Genomic DNA, 25,000 nt, shown 5'->3' on the forward strand with positions numbered 1-25,000 from the left:
AAATTTTATTATGTCGGTGTAACGTATAAAAATTCCACTCCAAAAATTCTTTTTCGTCTATAAGAAAAAAAAAATTTTATTATGCCGGTGTAACGTATAAAAATTCCACTCCAAAAATTCTTTTTCGTCTATAAGAAAAAAAAACTTTTATTATGCCGATGTAACGTATAAAAATTCCACTCTAAAAATTCTTTTTCGTCTATAAGAAAAAAAAAATTTTATTATGCCGGTGTAACGTATAAAAATTCCACTCTAAAAATTCTTTTTCGTCTATAAGAAAAAAAAAATTTTATTATGCCGGTGTAACGTATAAAAATTCTTTTTCGTCTATAAGAAAAAAAAAATTTTATTATGTCGGTGTAACGTATAAAAATTCCACTCCAAAAATTCTTTTTCGTCTATAAGAAAAAAAAAATTTTATTATGCCGGTGTAACGTATAAAAATTCCACTCCAAAAATTCTTTTTCGTCTATAAGAAAAAAAAACTTTTATTATGCCGATGTAACGTATAAAAATTCCACTCTAAAAATTCTTTTTCGTCTATAAGAAAAAAAAAATTTTATTATGCCGGTGTAACGTATAAAAATTCCACTCTAAAAATTCTTTTTCGTCTATAAGAAAAAAAAAATTTTATTATGCCGGTGTAACGTATAAAAATTCTTTTTCGTCTATAAGAAAAAAAAAATTTTATTATGTCGGTGTAACGTATAAAAATTCCACTCCAAAAATTCTTTTTCGTCTATAAGAAAAAAAAAATTTTATTATGCCGGTGTAACGTATAAAAATTCCACTCCAAAAATTCTTTTTCGTCTATAAGAAAAAAAAAATTTTATTATGCCGGTGTAACGTATAAAAATTCCACTCCAAAAATTCTTTTTCGTCTATAAGAAAAAAAAACTTTTATTATGCCGGTGTAACGTATAAAAATTCCACTCCAAAAATTCTTTTTCGTCTATAAGAAAAAAAAACTTTTATTATGCCGGTGTAACGTATAAAAATTCCACTCCAAAAATTCTTTTTCGTCTATAAGAAAAAAAAACTTTTATTATGCCGGTGTAACGTATAAAAATTCCACTCTAAAAATTCTTTTTCGTCTATAAGAAAAAAAAAACTTTTATTATGCCGGTGTAACGTATAAAAATTCCACTCCAAAAATTCTTTTTCGTCTATAAGAAAAAAAAAATTTTATTATGCCGGTGTAACGTATAAAAATTCCACTCCAAAAATTCTTTTTCGTCTATAAGAAAAAAAAAATTTTATTATGCCGGTGTAACGTATAAAAATTCCACTCTAAAAATTCTTTTTCGTCTATAAGAAAAAAAAAATTTTATTATGCCGGTGTAACGTATAAAAATTCCACTCCAAAAATTCTTTTTCGTCTATAAGAAAAAAAAAATTTTATTATGCCGGTGTAACGTATAAAAATTCCACTCCAAAAATTCTTTTTCGTCTATAAGAAAAAAAAAATTTTATTATGCCGGTGTAACGTATAAAAATTCCACTCCAAAAATTCTTTTTCGTCTATAAGAAAAAAAAACTTTTATTATGCCGGTGTAACGTATAAAAATTCCACTCCAAAAATTCTTTTTCGTCTATAAGAAAAAAAAACTTTTATTATGCCGGTGTAACGTATAAAAATTCCACTCCAAAAATTCTTTTTCGTCTATAAGAAAAAAAAAATTTTATTATGCCGGTGTAACGTATAAAAATTCCACTCCAAAAATTCTTTTTCGTCTATAAGAAAAAAAAAAAAGCTATTTTTAGGATCGGATTTTTTCGAATTTCGATACTTATCAGATGAATTTCTGTACAAAACATATCTAAGAACACTGCCAGACATATAAATTACATTTGTGTGAAATTTGCAAAAGATAAGTTCAGCTGTTTTGGAACCTATGAGGAAGGAACTCACACGCAAACGCACAGTGACTTTTATATAATAGTACACACACACACACACACACACACACACACACACACACACACACACACACACACACACACAAGCACAAGCACACAAACACACACACACACACACATTTATAAATATAAAAGCGAAAATGTATGTATGTACGTATGTATGTGTGTGTGTGTGTGTGTGTGTTCCCTTTTCTGCATGTCAACAAAAGGCTTTTTTCAGAGAAGCGGTCGCTCGCTTCACAACTTTTTAAAACTTTTTATATCACATATAAATCGTAATATCTCACTGTTAACAACAAAGCTCGCCTGTCTATTTAATTTGCTCGATTTCGGGAAGATAAATATTCAATATTTGTCGCTCGCTGCATGTGGGTTAGTCTTTTTCCTATAAGATCTTGGGGGGGGGGGAAGCGTTCAGCAGTAAATAAATACTATCCCGTAGTCAAACGTGACCTCATTAACTCATTAAAACGGGCACCTGCCAAATCCAAGTAATTAAATAAATTCAAACGTGTTTCCGTTTGCATCTCGCGGTGGGGCAATGGTTAACGTCGCATGTTTTTTTTTTTTTTTTTTTTTTTCACACTTTAATTTACAACTTTGCCTCAACGGTTCGGGTTCGATCCTCATACTTACTTTTTTTTTTAACCCCCGCCACCCCCAGAGTTTCCACACACACTTCCAAACACCCGGACAACGCCGGGTACCCCTCGCTAGTATATATATAAATCAGAAAATTTTAATAGAGAGAGAGAGAGAGAGACAGACAGACAGACAGAGAGACAGACAGACAGACAGAGATTGAGATGGCTGGAGATTATAAATGTTAGGTCGATAGAGAGAGGGGGGGGGGCAATAAACTAAAAAAACATATTACCAAATTTGGATTGATATTAACACACTTAGAAATTCAGATCATTTTGACAAAATAACGCGCGTCGGCCTTCACTTAATTTGGCAGCATTTACACTGATACCCCCCCCCCCCGTACAATTTCATATTTTTCTTTTAAACCTGACCGGATGCCCTACTATCAATAACCTCTATCCTCGGCCATAATTCTCTATTGCATGAAACAAAAAGACAAACGGCACTGTGTCTGTGTAAAGAGCACACTGCCCCAACACTAACCCTAATCGTGCCCCACTCCTGACCGGACCTGAGCACAAACAAAGATGTCACTCAGCTAGAGGTTTCCTGTGTCGTAGTTGTCCCACCAATATCAGACATTTTTTTATACAATGAAAAGGAAACGATTTACCAAACGTAGTCCGAGTATCAAATATGTTCGACATTTAGTACATAAAGTAAAGTCAGTGCCTGTTTATTTTCCTCCCCACGAGGGCAAAGGTAACGCAAGATTGATTTTAACCGTATAGAAAGCCAGCACCCCCCTCCCCAAATAGGTATTCTGGATTGGTACAAAATTTTAAATTTTCTCAATCTAGAAATAACAGAGAACAAAAATAAAATATTGCCTCAGTCTAGAAGTATTTCTCCTTCACTAACCGAAGACAGAAAAATGAACTATAATAATTATAACAGATATTTGACTTTGCTCCTTGAAAAAAAAAAAAAAAAAAAAGCAAAAAACGAAGAGCTTTATTTTCTATGAAACCAATAGCAATGTTCTATTCTTGTTCGCCAGTATTTTTTTTACTTTTATTATTCGCTAACAAAAACAAAATTTAATTTCTTTAAAAAAAAATCAAAAAAAAAAAAAATCGGTCATGTTCTACAATCCACAGGGGTACGAAAAAGTGGTCAAAAATTAAAACATATCACTAATAAATATTATCAAAGGCAAGATAAGTTACTCTTCTACCTATCTGGAAAAGTTTGTAGCATATATTTTAAAACATTTTAAACAGTATTTTTTTGTGTGTGTATATATATATATATATATATATATATATATATATATATATATATATGTTAATTTTGAAACATTTATACGATTCAAAAGACATATAGTGACCGCGAATTGACACCTAAATATTTGAAGTCTTGAAAATGACTTAGAAATGAATTAAAAAAAAAAAAACATACAAATTACTGTTGGAAACACACCCAATATATGTTGCTGTGAATTATATTGGGTGGGTTTCCAACAGTAATTTGCATAATATTTATCTGTTATATCTATAAAAACGAGAATATGTATGCGCACGCGCGTGTGTGTGAGGACACTTCTCAACCTATGTACTCAACGAATTTTTATCTACAAACTTGAAGTTTGGTATATAGGTATGTGGAAAACTTTTTAATCGGTTTTTATCAGAAAAAAAACGGGCTACTAATGTGTTGAATGTGTACGTGGCACTAAATAAATGTCTGTTGTCTTCTTATAATGTATGTACGCTGTGTTTGTCCTCGTCTTAAATGTTTTAATGGCTCTTGACTCATCTAGTGCTTTCGGTGCGTGCGTATCAACATATATCATGCAGGTAACTAAGACGACATACCTGTCTACTGCTGGCCGCTTCTGATGGATTTACCAACGTTCTTAGGGAAGCTGGAACCTGCTGTAACGAAGACACTTCGTCAGCAGAAATGGAGTGATCAACGACCTTTGACTTGGGGGTTCTCTACTGGAGACCGTCACCTCCCTCATGGGGAGACCTTCTTAACCCATCTTGCTAGTTCGGCGTCCAGGCTCCAACTCAAACTATGCTTGCAGAAACCGAAACACGTAACACATGACATGTCACGTCCAGTCCCCACTCACATCTTCCGGTGTAAACCCACCGGGTCACAGGGTTTGATATGTTGTGAAAACATGACGGTTCAAATCTCTGTTGCCCATTTATCGCTAGATAGATAGATAGATAGATAGATAGATAGATAGATAGATAGATAGATAGATAACCGTGTCTAAGCAGCTATTATCTAACGCTTACAGGTGGATGTCAAGTGACTCACACTCTCTAATTTTGTGTGGCAGAACATGAGACCACTCATCTTAAAAGTATTCGTCATTACTAGGGCTATGACAATAGTATATTCTTTTCATTATTTTGACTCTCGAATATATATCCGACATAGTTAGACACAATTAATTAATTGAGAACCACATCACTCTATCTAAAAATATATAATATATTAACTGATATATACTCGAGAGTCCAAATAATGAAAAGAATATTCTCTTGTCATAACCCTAATCATTACCACATGTTCCGAAAAAAAGACATGAAAAAGAAACTGCTTTAAATTTTGACACAAAAACCAATTTTTTTAAAGGGAGGTAATTCTGCAGCTTACGGACCGCATTACTCCACCATACTATTTCAAAATATATATTTCCCAGCATTTTTTTTTAACTCCCTAAAAAAGCATATTACGACTTGAAACCTCAGGGGCTACTATTTTGGGATCATGTCTAACAAGGGATCGTGGGGAGTTGAGCAGCTATCTGTTCACGTTACATTTCTTCAGTTTAGTACAGTCAGGAAACCAGGAAACACAGAGGGAATTCCAAAGTCTAGCAGTCTGATGGAAGAAACTATTACCTTTCTGGCATCTAAGGACCTTTATAGCGAAGGGGTGCAATTTTGCTGGGTGCCGTGTTAGTTAGAAGTATGTATGTTGACAGGGACACAGTTACTATGAGCTCATCAGAGGTACAGTCCATTAAAGTACTTGAGAAACAGGAACAGTGATGTAGCAGACAGAGGTTGGAGCTTGACCGACAGTGCGGGACCTATTAGACTTTGAAACTCTTTTTTTAATTTTGTTTTAGAGTGAGAAACTAATGGCAGATAAACCAGACCAGATGCAGCAACAATACTCCATGCATGAGCGAATTGTGGCTTTGTAAAGATATAGGATGCTCTTTGGTGTGAGTAATTTTCTAGCATGGTAGAGGGAGCCCACTTTTCTATTCTTTTTTTTTTCCTACCTACTAGTGTTGGGACGATTAATCAGAATTAAGAATCGGAAAAATTGGAACTTTTGCGGGTATTGGTATCGGAAAAAATTGGTGCCTATTTTCCAATGCCAAAAACGATTCATTTTATTTGATTCTGTTTATAGCAAAATCTTCCACTGCTGGTAGTAATGATAAAATAATAAATATTTATTGATTTTAAACAACCAGCAAAACTAAAATCGATAGATCATCCCCAACAAGTGTATGTTTTACGTTTGAAAAAAAACATCTGCATATTCAAAATGTGCTTTTACTGCAATCGGGAATAAATAAAAACTCTATTGTTAAATATTTATAAAGAATCGGAATCGGTAATGGTATCAGAGTCGGAAAAATATTGGAATCGTCCCATCACTACTACCTACCCTATTTCTAAGCCCCGGCAACTATTCAAACTATTCAATGTACATAAATGCTCGAAGTGTGGTCAAGAATTAACAGCACTTTTAGTTATAAATTTAATATTAATGTCGATATTTACTTCTTCCCGCCGCAGGAAGATGTGACACAAGGTCGGAAGGTGAGAGAATTAAGCCAGTGTTCTTAAATAGTTTCGCCAGCCTTGTCAGCATTCCCTGGTCGGGGCGCCTCAGGCAGTTAGGAATAAACTATCTCCTCCTGCAAGACGGAAAGCAAGCAGAGTAGAAAGTGGACCTTCGGTTTACTTTTGGCAACCGCTTTATTTTGTCCTTTAGTCCTTACATTCCATGAGCGATGTTTCTGAAAAGGCGGGGAGAAGAATTGCTGTCTTTCTGGGTCAGAATCATCTATCAATCCAATTGGCTGTTTTTTTTTACCTTGAAGTAGTACCTTTTTAAGCGCCTTATATCAAGTGGCTTCATGCATTGTCTGCGGCGATTAAAAAAAAAAGACCTAGGAGAGTGAATTTCTTAGGTAATACCACATCTCGACAGATAAAAATGGCTCGGTTCCTATAGGACAAATTGTTAAAAACGGATCCTCAACCGGTATTTAGCAGTTCAGAGTCTCTAAGCAACTGAAGCCCTCCCCAATGTCAAAACGTCCTGTGTACGAATGGGCTTTGTGAAAATCCCGTCAATTTCGACTGTGATGTTTCGTTTATTTCGTAGTGCAATTTAAAAGGTCACACAGAGTTCAAATGACTGCGTAAAAGAAATGGGAAACTGTCATACAACTACATGTTTCAATGCACACAGAAAACCGTTGACCGTATTACATAATAAAATCCAACATATAAAATTACGTCAGCCGGATGTTCACATTCAGACCCAAATAGCATTTAAGCTGACAAATCAAACTTTGTTTCATTTATTAAAGTAACCGTTAGAAAGAAGGCCACTTCCGGTCCTAAACATATTTCTGTTGTTTTCCTATCAATGCTGGTGTTCCTCGTGACTCTATTCTTGGTCCAATACTGTTTATTCTTCATATGAATGATCTTCCTGAGAATATTATTCAGAAAATTAACATTTATGCTGACGTCACCACCCTCTATTCTGGTATTGCTTCTCGTTCATCTTTTTCGGATCAGTTGAACTGTGCAGTTGATCTAGAAGTTAATTTGGGTTCTATTATAGGTTAGGGTAAGAAATGGTTTGTTTAGTTTAATCCTGTTAAGACTCAGCTACTTTCTTTCAATCGTAGGCATGTCCCTTTTTCTTTCTGATTCTCATAAAATCGGTTCTCTCTATCACTCTAAACATTTTCTCACGCCCAAGACTATTCTCTATCTCTACAAATCAAACCATGTATGGAGTGCTATCGTCATATCAAACCATGTATGGAGTGCTGTCGTCATATTTAGGCTTGTGAATCTGTGTCTCATTTGAAGGTTCTTGAAAAATTGTAGAAACGTATCTGTAATTTGATGGGTCCTACCCTTTCTTCTTCACTGCCAACCTCTCTCTTACAGACGTGATGTTGCTAGTCTCAGTCTTTTTTATAAATACTATTATAGCATGTGTTTGTAGCAGTTAACAAACTATTTACTATAAGCGGATCAATGCCCGGTGCCAAAGTGATTCGGCCACACTGACCAATCAGTTGGCAGGGCACACTGATTTGAGCTGTCCCCTTAAGGACTATTTTTAGCCCTTTAGGATCTCAGCTGCGATCGCCAGAGAGACGCCAGCAAGCGACCTATACAGACCTCTCTCACTCACCCCTCCCACAGCTACTTGTTGATGACTGCAGTCTGATGGCAGACGACACCTTCAAACAGACATTTACACTTTCTTTATTTCTCTCCAGTTTGAGATACAATCTCACCTTTTTTAAATAAACCCTTTATTAAAAGCAATGTCGTTAGGCTTGTATTTATTTAAGTAATTATTAGGAGAGAAATGCACAACATTTCCGTCCTATATGTCCACCAGAATTGTCTGATCTATTCCCTCCTTCTTTTGTTCCAGCTCGTTTGACTCGTTGTTCTAGAAGTCTCCATCGCTTCATTGTTTTTAATACCTCATTGTAGTACAGCTTCCTTTTTCAGTAGCTTTTTTTCAAAGACTGCAAAGTTGTGGAACTCTCTTCCTGCTCACTGTTTTCCTTCTACCTGCAGTCTTGATCTTTGCAAGACTTCGATAGGCATCTCCTGTCTTTGCAATAATCAGATTTCGTTCTTATTAGATCCTTAAGTCAAGTGGCTTCATGCCTTGTTTCGAGCGATTTACATAAGAAAAAAAAACCGTTTGGAACTTTTCGCTTTGCATTTTCCAACTGCTTACGTAATCTGTCGGAAGATGTTGATACGAAAGTGCCGGAGATTGGGTCATAAACTAGATGAGTACCGAGGAGGTAAAGCTTTGCACGGTGGACCTCCTAGTACTGCATTAAACCTCGGCCAGAGAGAGAGAGAGAGAGAGAGAGAGAGAGAGAGAGAGAGAGAGAGAGAGAGAGAGAGAGAGAGAGAGAATCAGCAATTGATGATATCAGAAATTAATCTTATTTTATTTTAATTGCCAAAACCAATCATGCATCTTTTATGACGTCATCCATTTTTAAGTAAATCTATATATCAATTCCGTAATATCTTTAATACCTTTAATGAACGTATACCCGTACGTACGTGTGTCACGGTTTCTAGATTATAAATTATGCTACCGGGAGATCCTATTTATTAAAAAGGAAGATAGAAGGTGATACCATGCTACAAACATTAAATTAGTATATGGATACATTAATTTAATGTTCGTATCCTCTATTTTTAATAAATAGGATCTCCCGATCACCGAAAACACAATGAAAAAAAATTTTTTTTAATTAAATAAAAAAAAGAATTACGCCGCTTTTGGGCCGTACGTGAAACTAAAATATACTTCCTTGGTTTACTGGCTATGATCTAAGGGTAGTATCTGTTCTGTCTAAAAATGGTATAATGATATTGTGGGGGTTCCGTTCACCCCGGGCGTCAATACAATGGAAATATGTCACCATAGGATAGTGGAAATAAACCGTAATAACCAGATATATTTTGACACTACATTAGCCAGATTACTTAGATAAATAATTTTACAGTTTAAAAAAAGGGATACAATAATATCGTGGGGTCTTCATTCACGCTGAACGTCCACAGGATGCCCAGCAGCAATATATTACATATGAAAGATGTCGCTGTGGAGTTTCCACAGGTACCACGAGTACAAATAATTATTCGAATTAAAATTTGTAAGTTAACAAGTCAATACAATGCAAAATTAAAAAAAAAAAATCGGTTCTTCTTCGTTATAATAGCGAAATCCGTAGGTACGTGTAAAATGAATAGCCGATGCTCAAAATGTATAAACATTTTGACCCCTCCCTTTACTTAAAAAAAAAAATCACCAACAACCAGGAAATTAACCAATTTTAGAAATTCTCAGTATTTATCAAGTAATGATCACAGAATATAATGAACCCATTATTTTTTATTTGAATCTTAGTAGAAATGTATTATTTTTTTAAACAAAAAATACCTTTAAAGTTATGGTTTTCAGAAGTAAAAAAAATGCATAAATTTATTTTTGCTTTTTTACGAAAATAAAGTATCGTAAAATATAACAATTAAAAAAAAAAAATTTTTTTACACGAACATTATGGAAAAAAAAACTAAATCCGTATTAATGAATTCGATATAACTCGAAGAAAAAATAATTTCTCGAACTACCGATATTATCATTGAATTAAGCATTGTTTATTTAATATTTTCGCACAAAAAATTATAATTGCAAAAAATATTTCTTTTTTTTTTTTTTAAATTACAGTTTTCGCATAATTTTTATATGTAAGATTTTTATATGTAAGATTCTAATATTTTCCTTGCTTCCGATGTAACATAATTTTTATATAATCTTGAAAAATACATTTTTTCTTAATTTAAAAGCAGGAACAAAGAAAAATAATTAAATTAAAAAATGGTAAAACTTATACAAACGTTCACAATAGGAATGTACGGATGCACGACGGGGAAAAAAAGAAAAAAAAGAAGAAAAAAAGAAAACCAGCATCGCCTACCTCCCTTTAACTACCTGGCATCATTTTCAGACAACCTTTCGACTTTCTGACATTTTGGGCTTCCATATAATACATGTTTACGGGACTTCGGTTTTGTTGTGATTTTGAGAAAGCAGAATCTCGCTTTTGGGGGCTAAATAAGTTTGTGTGTGTGTGTGTGTGTGTGTGTGTGTGTGTGTGTGTGTGTGTGTGTGTGTGTGTGTGTAAACAAAGTGTTTTTTTTTTAATTTAATTCAAGGACTTTACTAATTATCTTTGAAATAGACTTAGAAAACTAGTATTTATTTTTAAAAGATATTTCAAAGCTGAATTTGGGACTTCTGCATGTCAGTGATATATTAGCAACAGAGATGAGTTATTGACCCCTGTTCTTTAAAAGAGCACTGACATCTAGCGGCCATTATGTGAACCTAAAATATAAACAAGTGTTTACGATAACGCAAAAATATATAATAACAAAATAAATAACACAAAAATATGAAAACCCAAACATTTATTGAATAAAAAATGTATCAAAATATAATTTGAATGTATTGATATAATTTTATTTTCAGTAAGTGATTCATAACTGAAGATAAAATAATAAATATGATAAAAACATGAAACATTTATTGTTTTTAGATTTTTTTACGGTAAGGTTGTATATAAATGTAGCAAAATATAATTTAAAAAACATGAAACATTTATAGAGGTTTAAGAATTTTTTTTTTTTTTTTTTGTACAGAAAGATTGTTTAAAAAAATGTACCAAAATATAATTTTAGTTTGCACGCACTTCTAGAAAAGGAAGAGTTATCGACCCCTGTTCTTTGGTTGACAAGTGACCACTGTCGGCGGTTCTTGAAACTAAAATACACACATTCGCCCCATGTCACTGACATGCAGAAGTGCCCTGAATTTGTTAGCTCGCGGTGTCGCCGTGAAAATATTTTTCATTATAACTTTTTTTTTTATGTGTACAAATATTTTTTTCTTTTTAGAAATTAACTTTAGGCTTTAATCTTTCAAATACAATCAAAAAGTAGTCGGAAACGTACAAAAAATTATGATAAACCGGCTTTCAAAGAAAAGTTATATCCCCAATCTTTATTCCGCCATTTTTGCTAGTACCTAGAAATACGACAGTTTAAAAAATGAATTTTCATTAAAAACCAATGTTATTTACTTTTATGTCAAGTTCAACTAAAAGTTATCTACCTAATCGTCATGTTGAAATTAGTTAAATATTATTGCATTATAACATTAAAACATGTACTTTGACAAATACATGATTCCGTGATATCCGCCATTAATCGCAACAAGGCGGGCTGATTTACTCCCCCTGAATTGATGCTGCATAATCCATATATATATATATATATATATATATATATATATATATATATATATATATATATATATGAACAAATGATTAATAAAACATGTTAAAAGACATCTTGAAAAAGAGTTAAAATTTTAAAAAAAGGAAGCACAAGATAAGTGGATAGTCCTTAATCCGCGGAGTTTCGAAGAAATGCTCTCCTTCTCATCAGAGGGCAGGAATTAGCAAAATGCGGGATCGGATTTTGCATATAAAAGTATTTAATGAAACTACAAGTAAGTCAAAGATCTTACTTGGTTAAAAAAAAGGGTGAGGTAAGGGGATTAGGAGGCAAAAGAAAAATAATAAAAAGATTTCACATGAATGGATAGTCCGGTCAAGGGTAAAAATCCAAAAATGGTAAAATCCAAAACGGTCGAATTTAAAATTTCAATCCAATGGGTAAATTCCAAATGGTCCAAAATGATCCAAAGGGCAGAGTTCCTTGGAAAAAAGCGCAAATAGAATGAATTCCAAATCATTAAAAGAAAAGCACTAGAGATAATATTTAAAATACGTCTGTCAAGGCTGGATGAATCAAAAAAATTAAGGCTTAAAAAAACCCCGAAAAACGGTGACAGTTTAAATTTGAAAAGCAAGGTCAAACTGACCTAGACAAAAAGCGTGAAAGTTAGCATTAATAATTATGTCAGCTTAGATATGCACGTGAAAGTCCCAGAATTAAATTAAGAAAACTGATCAGAAGAACAAATAAATGGCCAAGTTTAAGAAATGGGGCGTCTGTTATATATATATATATATATATATATAAAAAAATTAAAAAGTGAAAGTAAATAAATAAAAAAATAAATAAAAAATAGAAAATTATATATATACAATCACATACATATATACATATACACACATACATACATACATACATACATACATACATACATACATGCATACATACAGACACACAAATGCACACATATATGTATATACATACACACACGCATATAAATATATATATATACATATATGAATACATATACAACAGCACACACACACATATATATATACATATATATACAAACACACACGCATGCATAAACATATACAAGTTAAACAAAAACATACATACTTACATACAAAATAAGGGGAGGGAGAGGCCGGTATCTACAAACTCCGGAATAAGGCAAATAAATGTGTATGTAAATGCATATAGTGAAATATAAGTAAACAAATACATAGAATAAAAGTGAGTAGGTTGATGTATATATTTAATTAATAGGTATACTTATACCATAAAACGGAGACACCAGATGGAAAACCGGCCAAAGAAATTAAAGAAAATATATATATATAAAAAGCTTAGAAGGTAAGATTATAAAAAAAATAAAAAAATAAAATTATGGAAAAAGATATATATTTGAAGGGTTAAATTAATAGCTATGTGATTTCAAATTTACCATATTTAAACTTGGACATATGTTTGCAATAGGAGATCAGTTCGTTTTTAGAGTTTATTATATTACTACTTTGAGGGGAGGTTATAATAGTTATAGCTTCAGATGTACAGAGGTGACAAGACTTAGATCCTGGAGTGTAAGACTTAACTTTTTTTAGGATGGTCCATTTAATTGAAAAGTGGGTATTGGCAGAGTTTTAAGCTTTTTAACCAGTGTAGCTAGAGAAGTTCCCTGGTTATTATTTGAATTTTGGTTATTGAAAGAAGAAGTGTGGTTTGAAATTCTTTTCTTTATTAAAGTTGAAGTAGCACCTATATATGTACATGTTTTATTAATAGCTCGGGGTCGAGAATTAATATTAATTTGTTGATTTATACTGGGAAGAGAGTTTAAATTTTGTTCATTTTGATGAAAAGAGGGTAGGACAGTAATTGTATCAGGATTGGTTTGGAGGAGATAATTAGTATTATCAGTGTTAGGATGGCTGCTATGAAAAATATTATTATTATTATTATTATTATTATTATTATTATTATTATTATTATTATTATAGCTGGTTGTATGATTGAAAATAGAGGAGCTGGTTGATTCGTTTGTTGGATTAATAATTATATCAGAGGGAGGGTCGGAGGAAGGATAATTTGGTGGCAAAATGTTATTGTCTATTATGGGAGAATTGCGTGGGAGCTCTGTAATTGTGCATGAATATATTACATCTTTATGGATGCAATCATTATTGAGTGGGCAAAGATGTTTATTAATACAGTTGCAGTTTCTTTTAAGCTATTATAAGCTCTATTTCCTTTTTGGTTTTATTGAGCTTTTTACATCTGGCTGAATTTATTTTACTTGTAAATATTAACTCTTTAATATTTATAATATATTTTAAGTTTACCATTTTGATTACCTTAGTAAACTTATTGTAACTTTTATTTATATATATATATATATATATATATATATATATATATATATATATATATATATATATATATATATATATATATATATATATTTAATAAAAGAGGCGTAGTTTTTCCCCTCAAGACCAAAATACCGTAGGTTTGCAAGAACAGATGCCACATACTAATTTATTATCACTAAACTATTATCAGCTACCTTATCTAACTTTTGATCGCCATTCCAGACACATGTATTCATTGGATTAAAACCTTATATTACATCCTAGGAGAGGCATCATGACTACCGTCATCATCTACAGAGGAAGTAGTTCTAACTTTTCCTACTCTATCTACAGTACTCTTCCTGCCCCCAGTCTACACCCGGAAAATATATACACATTCTTACTATGTTCTTCAGTCACCTTTTTTAACAGGATTATAAACTCCTACACAAAGCATTAATTTTCCATTTCCCTTACACAAAATAATGATTTCTCCCTTATACACTTCCAGCACTTCTCATTGGTTGCTATCTCTCAACTGGCCTATTCGAGAATAGATACCTTACTGAATAAACGAATACACTCTGTTAAAAAAAAACATGACCGCTAAACCACTGGTTTCTTTTCTGTTACACACAGACAGAATAAGATCGATTCATAGGGAGACAGGAGATGCAGATAGACTGATACCTAGATATAAAGCGAGAAGATAGCAACCAATAAGACATGCTGGAAGTGTATAAGGGAGAAATCATTATTTTGTGTAAGGGAAATGGAAAGCGAGAAACAGAGAGAGAGAAAGAAAGAGAGAGAGAGAGCGTGTGCACGAATGAGAGAGGGCGAAAGAGATAGAAACACTTTTTTGAAAAAAATTACACACTTTTTATTTAGTTTAGACAGAACATTGTCTTTGCTTATAAAGAATACACATGGACGTTTACATATTATATCGATTATTAGTCAATCTAATTGTTTTTTGAGCACCATTATTTTTTTATGACTATTTATTATCCAAAAATGACCGTGGGCGAAATTATAATTATTGTTTACAAAAATGACAGTGAGGGTGTACGGCACAATCACGTTGACACACCGGTTCTCACCAGATCACCGAAGTTAAGCAACGTTGAGCCTGGGAAGGCTACACGCTGTATGTACCTTCTGGAAATGTTGGACGTAGGGCCAGCACCCTCACCCTGTAAAAAGAACCCCTCGCTACAAAAACATCTACAAAAAAAAGTTGTAGATGGCCTATGCCCCTCCAGGGGCTCAAGAGCTATGGATGGATGGACTGTGAGGGTAATCAACGCGCATAAGGATAATATCATTTTATGGAAAATAAAGTTGCGAATTTATTTAAAAAGCCAAAATAATTTTTTGTTCACCTACAATATTTGGGAGATATTTGCGTTTTATGCACAAAATTATTTTCTAGGAAATACACTTGCGAAATTATCAAAATGCAAATTATCGTTTACCTACGTTATTAGTGACCTACTTGCGTTTTAAAAAACAATCGCATATAAATTGTCCGCAAAATAAGTAGTTTTTTTTTAATAAAAACAACATTATCGTTTACCTACGTCATTTGTGACCTATTTGCGTTTAAATGATTAAAAAATACTGCATTATCATTGTACGCAAATAGTTTTTCGAATATTAATCAATATAACTTTTTTCTGTTTACTATTGTGACCTATTTGCCCCATTAAAAGACTAATATTTAATGGAAGTTTTCGGGCAATGTAGTTACCGACGTTCCCTTTTCCTTTCTTTTTTTTAATGTTTTTTTTTCCTAGGCCGACACACAACCTATAACTAAAAGCGGATCTTAAAGGTCAACGCGGATATCTCACTTGATATAAACATACGTTTATTCTACATTTTCACATGAACAATTTGTCTACATTGAAAATGCTCCACAAACTTTATACAAGTTAAATTTAATAACGTCATTTGTGAGAAATTATTTTCTCACATCTCAATTTCCTGCAGAGGCAAAAGAATCCACAAATACAAAAGCCATACCTTTCAACTCAAAATTTATTCACAAGTAACAGCAATGAAAGCTTATTGGTTCTTTTCCAAAATGGTGGCCTGATTTGCCTCCATACGTATGGAGCCTTTAGTTCGAGTTCCTATTGTCGGAATGTTAGTTTGTTGTTCCTCGTAAGGATCCATGAATGTTCATGGTAAACCCAGCGGGAATGATGGCGCCTATAATTAGGCATAATGTGAGCCGCTTAGGACTCAAGATGAATTGAGATAAGATCCAATATTTGGTAAATAAACATGCAGAACAGTTCTTGAATGTCATCCTCAATTAGGATAAATTCAGCAGCATAAGTAGTCTCTGCTTGTAGAGATGTCGTCCTTCGTTCACCAACTGTTTAGTGTTCATGAAGGAATTGTCTTAGCTCTCTCCAGTGAGAGCTGCTGGATTGAGTCTTTACCGATGCCAAGTTTTGTCTAGACTGAAAAAGAAAGCATGATACATTTGCGCGCCATGTCAATCGCCTGACACATTCAAATTTTAACCAATGACGACCGACCACTAATGCGTGGTCGGACGACAAGAAAAGATGGCTGCCGTATATGGAATTTCTCACACATTATTGAACATGTAATCATGTGAGTATTAAATTTTAAGATGGAAACACAGATTAATTACAAAACGCACTCCTCTAGCATGTTCAGAATGGCTTTCAAAATAACGTTATTATTTCAGCACGGTAACAAAAATACATAAGTACCCAACATTAACATTTCTTTCGACCGACATGGCACACACAAAAATTCAAGGTTGGTTCATGGGGAGGCCTCATGTTTTGACAAGCTTCTGGGTTTGACCTTTACTCCTGATCTTAAATGGAACATGTACATCAAATTTGTTGCCAAGGAAAAATGGTGGGATCCTTCTATCGATCCAGTAGATATCTCACTGCTGATGCAATCCTCTATCTATATTTTTATTGTATACAATTATTTGAATTAAAGCCAAGTATCATGTTTCACTTGCGCTCTAAACAAAAACGGTAATTTTCAACGCGCCCATGTCATCTCAAAGAACCTACTGTTGATTTTATGTGCAGCGCCTCTCGAATTATGTTGTAATAAAACTGATTTAACGATCTTGTGATGTTAGACTGTAGAAGGTGTTAACTTTAGTCAAAATCACCTGTTCCTTCTTTCATCCGATTTGTTCAGTTATAGATTACTGATACTTATCGAATACATTCCAATAAAAGCTCTATATAAGAACACTTCCGCGTACATAAAGTACACTTGTGTGAAATTTCAAAATAAATTGACCCATCCGTTTAGAAGTACATAGCCGAGAGGTGATTTCTTAGCGCGCAGCGATACGGGAAGAAAGGGACCACAAAGCGTTGTTGACAGAACTCACTTCTTTTTCGTTTCTGCCAGTCTTTGCATAAGGAGACATAATCCTGCCTTGATATAGTTCAAAATAGACTTCGTAGCCTCGTAGGAGATATCCTTTTCTCTTCCCTGCAACCTCTATCTCACAGAAGAGATGTTGCGAGTTTGTCTCTGTTTTATCGTTATTATCAAGCCAAGTGCTCGACTGAGCTTCAATCTTTGGTCCCCCCTCGCCAAACTTTCACAAGAAACACTCGTCTAGCTGAAAACACTATACATAATTCCCCCCCCACTCTTTATCTGTGCCTAAACCTTAACGTAGATTCCATGAACAAAGCTTCTTTCTTAGAACTACACGCCTGTGGAATTGTCTTCCGTTTTCCTGCTTTCCATCCGACTACAATATGGTTGTCTTCAAGTCCAACGTAAACAAGTTCTTGATGAGCCGTTCCACTTAAGTTAACAAATTTACCGAATTTCCATTACTAACGATTACTATATTGTCCAATTGACTACTGTACATTCTTAATCCTTATCCTCGAGTGGTCTCTGGGCCTTGAAAAGTGGTTATGCCCATGTAAAAAAAAAATGGTATTTGCGCGTGAGGATCATGACTACGATTATCAAGATTAAATTTGGGGCAGATATTTTGACAATCCACCCCCACAGAATGGGGTGTCTATTCCGAAAACTGTTCTTAACACGGTAGGTTAGGGTGTTCAGTTCGAAAGCCATTCTTATCATGAGCATGTTAGAAGTGTCTATTCCAAAAGCCGTTCTTAACATGAGGAGGTTGGGGATTGGGGTTGGGTAATACCAACAACAGCTGTACATAAACTTTTTACGCGAGGGAAGGGCATGCTTTCACCGGGCAACGCCGGTTAACTGATCCTGCTAGTTATGTATAAGCTTGAAGGTTATTTCGAAAATCGTTTTCATTAATAATTCATTTTCTATCTTATCGGTTTTCATAATATTTGGATATGTTACTAACTTCGACATGACAATAAAGTAGGTACCATTTGTTTTATTTAAAATTCAATATTTCGATTTTCGAATCTCAATATTATAACGAAGAAGCGCTAAAATTTCAAATCAATTTAATTTCGACGATATACAAAGTTGATTTAAAATTTTAAAGCAAATTTTTATTTAAAAAAAAAAAAGAAAAAACCTACATTGTTTTGACGTCTTAAATTACAAATTCTAATTCAATTTTCGGTTCTTGATGGAGACGACTGATCGATTTCTTTAACTATGCCATTTTAAGCAAAAACAATATTACTTACATGATTGTCATGTCGGAAATAGTAATATATCCAAAAATTACGAAAAATCATTGAGTAGAAAGTTATTTAAAGTAATTTTTACGGAAAATTGGCGAAAATTGCATTTTCCATAGATGTTTTAAAGTAGACGGTGAAGTTTATAAACAGGGGACATAACTCAGAACGTATATTTTAGATTACATCTTAATGGCGTCAAATTTGTGTACTCTAGATCGATAGACATTTTTTTTACTAAAAAACTTCCAGGTGTTATAATCGATGAATTGTTATATTCGATGAATTTTCGAAATTTTTTTAATATATTACTATTTTCGGCATAACAATTAAGTAAGTAATATTATTTTTGCTTAAAACGATATATATAAAGAATCGATTTGTCGGCAGTATCTTAACAAACATCTAACTTTTAACTATAAACAACTTTTACTCAATGATTTTTCGTAATTTTGGGATATATTACTATTTTCGGTATGCCAGTTAAGTACGTAACATTGTTTTTGCTTTAAACGACTTCATCTTAACAAGCCACAGAAAGTCAATGCAAATTTGCACAACACTTACATCGAAGGAAAAAATCCTAAATAAAAATTCGTTTTTAACCCCCCCCCCCTCCTCTCTCTCCCTCTCTCTCTCTCTCTCTCTCTCTCTCTCTCTCTCTTTTATCTTTCCCCTCTACTCATCTTTCTCTTCTTCGTTTGTTCCTATTTACAATGCCTCCCCACGGGACAGAGTGAGACACCAGGGTCGTTTTTTAACGTGGAGAAAAGGAACAAAAATAAAAATTGTCTCAGTCGTGAAGGATTTCTCCTCCACTGAAAGAGAACAAGAAATTGAAGCGCAGCATCTGAAGAACAGATACTACACTTTGATCTTGTCCCGAAGGCCAAGTAAACTTCTTCGTTTGTTTAACCGCTTCCCTCTCCCCCCCTCTCTCTCTCTCTTTCTTTCTCTTCTTCCTCTCCTTTTTTTATTTTCCCTTTTCCTCGCTTTCTTTTAATTGTTAACGTCACTCGTCTCCTCACACTACTCCTTTTTTCACTCACCCTTTATTAACGTTGCTGATCTTTTATGACGCAATTCAATGTGCACGATGACAATAAAGTAAACAAGATCCACAGAATTTTAGTAGATTTTTTTTAACGCGAGATGATATGTGTATACAATTATTTCCACAGCCAAACAACGCTGCAGCTCCCACAAACCAAGAAAGCCACAGACTGGAAGTCCTAGACTCGAGTTTCGCCCTCCTTTGAACTCATCAGTAAAGCATATCCGAACTCATGATTCAAAACCCGATTAGCTGCTTGCAAGGCGAATACCCTTCCACCTGAACCACCATCCCACATAGAAGAAAGTCCATTGACTAACTTGTTTGCAGACTAAGACAATTTTTAATTTTTGTTCCTTTTCTCCACATTAAAAAAAACGACTCTGGCGTCTAACTCTGCCGTCGTCGGGAGGCATTGTACATAGGAAGTTGTTTGTGTGTGCTGTAGCGTTGTTAGATTGTAGAAATAATATATTAGTGGCCTGGGAAGGCCACAGGGAAGACAACTGAAGCAGCAAAACTGAAGCTGGCCTGCCAGAACACTATATATACAAATGTAGGCAAATTTGGGCATATTTTATTGGTTTGAAAATATAAGTTCTTTTAACCATAGAATAGTATTATAATTTTCGAAAAGTCTGCAAATTTTCATGTAGAATCAGATATGAGCAATTTAATATAGCTACAAGTGTGTATATATATATATATATATATATATATATATATATATATATATATATATATATATATATATATAGTAATCCACATACATTAATGTTTCTCTGTATCACAGCTCATCAGTGCGGCTAGACAGGTAACTACCTCAAGCCCTGATCAAAACCCTACCGCCCAAAAGCGGCAGTCAAGACCTTTCACTACTACGCTATGTGCGGGCAGTGAATTAATGACATTTTGATATCGTCCAAACATTATTGCCAAATAAGGTGATCTATCTCTCTCTCTCTCTCTATATATATATATATATATATATATATATATATATATATATATATATATATATATATATATATATATATATATATTGCATAGATACCCAGCGTTGCCAGGGTCGACATGAATTCGGTTTGGTCACACCTGCTATACTAAGAATATTGACCAGTTTTTCATTATTATATGTCAACTCCATCGTTATCCCAACAAAAATTTCAAAAATAAAAGAACGAATGAAAACACGAAAATGTAATCCCCCCCCCCCACTCCCGAAAAAAGAAGTACGTGACTCTCCACCAGATATTTCGGCAGAAGGTATACGAAAAGAAGCTATTCTCCGGATATTGAGCACCTTTTTATGACTATATTCCAGTTTAAGCGAATTTCTTTTATGCTACCTCAGTCTAGAAAGATTTTTTATTACGATCTGTTGCAACGAAAACAAACTGTAAATAATTCGGTTTCAATATAACCAAAGTAGAAGTTGTGTTAACCGAAATACACGTTTTTATGTTATAAAAATGATGAGTTTTGACTTATTGTGCTATTAAAAGAAAAAAAACATTAGCAGTTACGATATCAAAAAAATGTGAAGAAAAACAAACTGGTAAAAGAACGTAAATAAAAGTTTTTTTGTTTGTTTTTGTTTTGAATAAAGAATTGTCGTTGAATTGGATTGTTTGTTTATTTTAAAATAAAAATCCACTGGATCACAACGTTAATTGCTAAATCACGGAAATTATTTTATTCAAACTAATTAAAAAAATAATGCTTGAAAGTTTTTAGTTTTAATATCCACCGAAAAAGAAAACAAAAAAAAAAAGAACAAACTTCGCGTCAAACCGGTTTTTGTAAATCGATATCGGTAAAAATAAATTAAATTAAATATGTTATCAATATAAATCAAATTTAAATAATAAACTTAAATAAAACGCTTAAAACAATTATCTCACTATAAACAATAACAAACACACCTCTATTTAATAAAATCGATTTTCCTTAATGTAATATGCAAATGACGTCACCTCTTAATCGTATATTTTGCAAGAATCATACTATATATAGGAATGAATGAAACATAAAGTAATGGATCTTTTGTATATCTTAATCAAATTGTGAACAAATACACAAAAACAAACAAACAGACAGGAATACGAATTTTTATATATGTATAGAGAGAGAGAGAGAGAGAGAGAAAGAGAGAGAGAGATACCACCTAATTTGGCAATTATAAGTTCCAAATCTCAGCGACTATTGATCAGAATTTAACAAATGAAGGCTCGTTGGAAAGGCAATAACCTGAATTGTGTAGTAAGCTATGTGACATTTGTCCTTAAGGTCGCGCATAAAGGGGATCATCCATCATCCGAAACCCATTATTGGTACATTTTTACAATAATAAAATGTTTCATAGTCATTTTTTCCCTAGTTTTGCATATGAATTACAAAATATGATATTTCCTCAAAACCTCTGGCCTTGATAAAGGGGAAACGAAAACTTGCTGTTATCGTTTCAAATGAGATGAAATAACAGCAAGGGGAGACTTGATTCCAAATATTTCTCATATGTTATATCTTCCTCTTTGGTCTTCATACAGAAAGTAAATTTCACAATGTATAAAGATTATTTGATACTGGAGATATTCATAGCCGTACCCTATTTCCAAGAGATGGGAGATGTTACATATGAGAAATATTTGGAATTAGGTTTCTCCTTGCTGTTATTTGAAACCATAGCAGCAAGTTTTTTTTAGACTTTCCTCCGTCAAGGCCAGCGGTTTCGGGAAAATATCAGATATTTTGTACCTATTTACAATGCCTCCCCACGGGACAGAGTTAGACACCAGGGTCGTTTTTTAACGTGGAGAAAAGGTACAAAAATAAAAATGGTCTCAGTCGTGAGGGATTTCTCCTCCACTGAAAGAGAACAAGAAATGGAAGTATCGCATATGAAGAACAGATACTACACTTTGATTCTGGCCAAAATATCAGATATTTTTTTATTCATATGCAAAACTAGGAAAACAAATTACAATCAAGGATCTAAAATCCATTTACAAACAGTATTAGTAATTATGTGTGTAATACTGAGTATTACACACATAAAACGCGAAAACATATTACGACCTTAAAAAAAACTCATTTTAGTATAAAATTTCAGTTTTTTTGTTTTGTTTTTTTTTTTAGTTTTTTTTTATTATTTTATTTATTTATTTATTTTTTCTATTTTTATCCCCTCAAAATGCTGCCCTCAGGCACGTGCCACTCGGGGCGGAACGTCCATCATGCCCCTCCCCATCCTTTGCTACGTTGATATCACTAATATTTGTAAAAGGACATAAAAGCGATGAAAACTCTTCGGTTCGTGAGAGTAATTTCATGTTACCCGACCTGGAACGGGTATCCTTCTGGTACGTAAGATTTAAATAATTTCGGGGCGTGACTATGACTAAGTGGTTAACGGCACGGATTGCAAACCTGAGTGTGCCAAGTTCGAACCCAGGTCGTCCCCCAGAAACATTTTCATCAAACCCTCACATGATCTTGTGTTTAATGTCTTGGAACGGAAGTAAAATAAATAAATAAATAAATTTGGTGCTTCTACACTATCGGAACGAAATTTCGGAAATCGTAAAACTGAATTTCACATGAGAACAATGGTATCTACGTATTCCTCGTATTTTTAAGATGATTATATCCAAAAATTATGAAAATCGATTAGGTAGAAAATTATTTATTAAAGAAAATAAAAAATAGAATTTGACGAAAACGATCGAAACAGGAGAGTTCAAAAGGGGGGGGGTAATTTTCCGTTTCGATTTAAACAAGATGGCCACAGTTTTTCACCTGCTAACGCGATGAAAGTTGTTTTTTTTTTGTTGTTCTTTTTTTTAATAATTAAGTAATATTCAGATAATTTCGACTGCATAATTTGGAAGCTACCATTGTAAATTATTAGAATTTATATATAAAAAAAATATCAGTTGAAAGCATTGTTTTTTTGTTTTGTTTTTTATCTGAAAACTCAATTTATTGACTACAAAATTTCGTCCCAATAGTGTAGAAGCGCCTAAGATTTTAATATTTTATAATATTATATTAAAACTAGAAAGAAGGAAAGAAAAACAAAATGACGAAAAAAAAAAAACAGGAAGAAATTAAAAGAATGAAAAAGAAACTAAACAAAAAAAAAAGAAGCAAAACAAAACAAAAAAAAGAATAAAAAAAAAGAAAAAAAGAGAAACCGTTATAAAGAAAGGGAAAATTGCAAGAAATAAAAGATAATAAAGAAAATAAAAAATAAAGATAAATAAATTGAAAGAATGAAAAAACAAAATAACAACGGAAAAAAAAGATAGGCATATACGAGGCGCCTTCAATAAGTTTCCAGACTTTGTTTTTCGTATGGGCACTTTTATTGATAGTACATATACGAAACCCTAGTCCCCTTCGAAGTAATCTCCCCCACCTGTAATGCACTTGTTGTAACTTCTGGAAGGCTCCATAGAAGTCTTCTTGTGTCAGCGTGTCAATGACTTGTCAGTCTCTTTCATCTCCTCAATTGTCACATAATGACAGCCTCTAAGGGTTTCCTTGAGCTTAGGGAATAACCAAAAGTCATAGGAAGCAAGGTCTGGACTATAAGAAGGGTAAGGAACTATCTTGATGCCCATCTTTGACAAGGATGGAGCACTCTTGGGACAAATTTCGCGTAAATCTCCCACATCTTCAATTTCTCACGAATAAATGTATGTACAGTTTCTACACTGACATCAAATTGTGCACTTAAGAAGACACACGACGGTCCTTATTCATGAAATTCTTTATTTGGCCAATCAACTCTGGTGTTCTTACTTTCTTACTCTTCCAAAACCTCTCATCATCCCTCAGAGACCCCCTGCTTTCCTTGAATCTCTTATGCCAATCAAAAACTCGATTGATGCAAGATGTTCCCAAAGTAATCTGAAACATTCCATACGTTTCTGCGACATTTTTTTCCAAGTTTAAAACAGAATTTTGTCGCATATCGTTCTTCTAAAATGTCCTCACGTCCAGATTGCATTTTTGGAAGTCACCAGCTGTGACAATCAGGCTTTAGTAGGGTGTATTCCAATTCTTGCTGTAGCTGTTCATTTGAACCTGAAATCATAAAAATTGGTCAATCATCTCATAAGATGTATAGCAATAACATAGTGAATTTTCAGGAGTCTACGAAAATTTTAAATGCATGCACAAAAAAGTCTAGAAATTTATTGAAGGCAAATCAAAAAAATGAATAATAAAAAATAACAAATTAAAGAGTGAAAAAAATATAGAAATCAATATAAAAAT

The 25,000-nt window shown here is 33.3% G+C and overlaps 1 protein-coding gene across 2 annotated transcripts in view; it reads right to left on the reverse strand.

Annotated features, from left to right (window-relative positions):
• Positions 1 to 25,000, reverse strand: part of LOC145267059 (neprilysin-3-like) — a 149,919-nt gene that overhangs the window by 124,151 nt on the left and 768 nt on the right. The window contains exon 1 of one of the 2 annotated variants that reach the window (XM_080123013.1): positions 4,386 to 6,888. The exons of the other annotated variant lie outside the window; for it this stretch is intronic. The gene's annotated coding sequence lies outside the window, so the exon portion shown is untranslated. Of the gene's footprint in view, positions 1 to 4,385; positions 6,889 to 25,000 lie in introns of those variants that run through there. 2 annotated transcript variants of the gene reach the window in all.

Source organism: Euprymna scolopes, chromosome 42 (genome assembly GCF_053919585.1).
Source record: "Euprymna scolopes isolate OS-2025 chromosome 42, ASM5391958v1, whole genome shotgun sequence".
NCBI classification, from domain to species: Eukaryota; Metazoa; Mollusca; class Cephalopoda; order Sepiida; family Sepiolidae; genus Euprymna; species Euprymna scolopes.